The sequence below is a fragment of the Ipomoea nil genome, unplaced genomic scaffold, assembly GCF_001879475.1.
Source record: "Ipomoea nil cultivar Tokyo-kokei standard unplaced genomic scaffold, Asagao_1.1 scaffold2516, whole genome shotgun sequence".
NCBI lineage: Eukaryota > Viridiplantae > Streptophyta > Magnoliopsida > Solanales > Convolvulaceae > Ipomoea > Ipomoea nil.
The window spans coordinates 148,663-150,000 of record NW_017618944.1 but is presented as its reverse complement, the minus strand read 5'-3'; the positions used below and the strand labels follow the sequence as shown (position 1 = coordinate 150,000).

Sequence of the window (1,338 nt, the reverse complement as noted above, 5' to 3'; positions counted from 1 at the left end):
AGAGTTAGAGTACAAGGCTAGAGGGGAATCAGGGGATGAATAGATTTGTATAGATTGTTAAAACTTGTACAATTCATTTAAGTACCCGAGAGAGACAGAGAGAGAGAGAGAGAGAGAGAGAGAGAGAGAGAGAGAGAGAGAGAGAGATTTTTTATAGTGGTTCGGCAAACACGCCTACTCCACTCTTCTCCTAAAATCCATGCTAGTTTGCACTACCTCAATAGTATAAAGTAAAAAGAAAAAGAAGAGAGAAAAAAACTTCACTAACGAATCTCGCTCAATAGAATTAGCGGAGCGCTATAGCCGTTTTAGAAATGTACCATTATACCAAAAAAAACATCAAACTGAGCAAACTTCAAGCTTTAAACATATGTATTCAATGCAGCAAACACACAAGGAGAATATATGCGAATGAGAGAGAGGCTAAACGAGTAAGCAAACATAGATAGCAAAAGTCTACTAAAAGATAAAATGTACTTGATTATAAAAGCAACTAAAGCAAGAAAAATTAATAGTACGGAAAGCAATGAAAATAAGAGTTGTCCAGAAATATCCCCAAATGTCTAAGGTGTAGTCAAACATCATAATTGGGTGGATCAGAAACTACAAGAACCAGGAGAAGGCAAAAGAATCGGCGGCCAGGATTGGGCAAAATATTGAAAAAGGAAATTAAAAGGAGAAAGAGGAACCTAAGAGAAAATGCACGGGTGTCAGCACGGGCGTGCGACATTCGTGCGAAAAATAGGAAAAGAAAAAGAAAAGGAAGAAAAAAAAAAGATAAGAAAAAGAAAAAAAAAAAAGGAAAATAACGCATGCGCGTTCCAATGCCTGTGCGAGACATGTCTCCGCGAATCTCTGCAGGTACAAACTTGAATTCACCTGAGTAGTTTCTATACTCTTCATTGCAATACTACTAAACAACATTGTTCCTCATCAAACATTGCTACCAAAAGTCGAAAATGCAATACGAAAACTAAATAGTATTTATTTAGACTACAGTTTTTAGACTAGCATAATTACAATGTTGAAAATATTTATTTTTAGTGACAATTATTATCAGTCTCTCATATATTATCTTATATTTATATACTTTAAATTACGGATGTAAACAAACGAATTCTACATTCAATTATCTATGTATGAATGTCTCTTATATAGTCTTGCATTGATATACTTTGAATTACTTATTTAAAAATAATCATTAGGCATTTGTGCGTGAAAATACGAGTACAAAAATAAAGGCTCTAAATCCTTCCAAACTTTACCATGCATATGTGATTTCTATTCCACTATATGGCATACTTGTATTAAACAGAGGATATTATTACAAAAATAAAT

At 33.6% G+C, this 1,338-nt stretch overlaps 1 long non-coding RNA gene across 1 annotated transcript in view; it reads left to right on the top strand.

The window, feature by feature from the left end:
* Positions 1-396, top strand: part of LOC109153676 — a 39,427-nt gene extending 39,031 nt beyond the window's left edge. Inside the window, exon 4 of the long non-coding RNA XR_002049559.1 lies at positions 386-396. This is a non-coding gene — a long non-coding RNA (uncharacterized LOC109153676). The remainder of the gene's footprint in view (positions 1-385) is intronic.
* Positions 397-1,338: the final 942 nt, after the last annotated feature.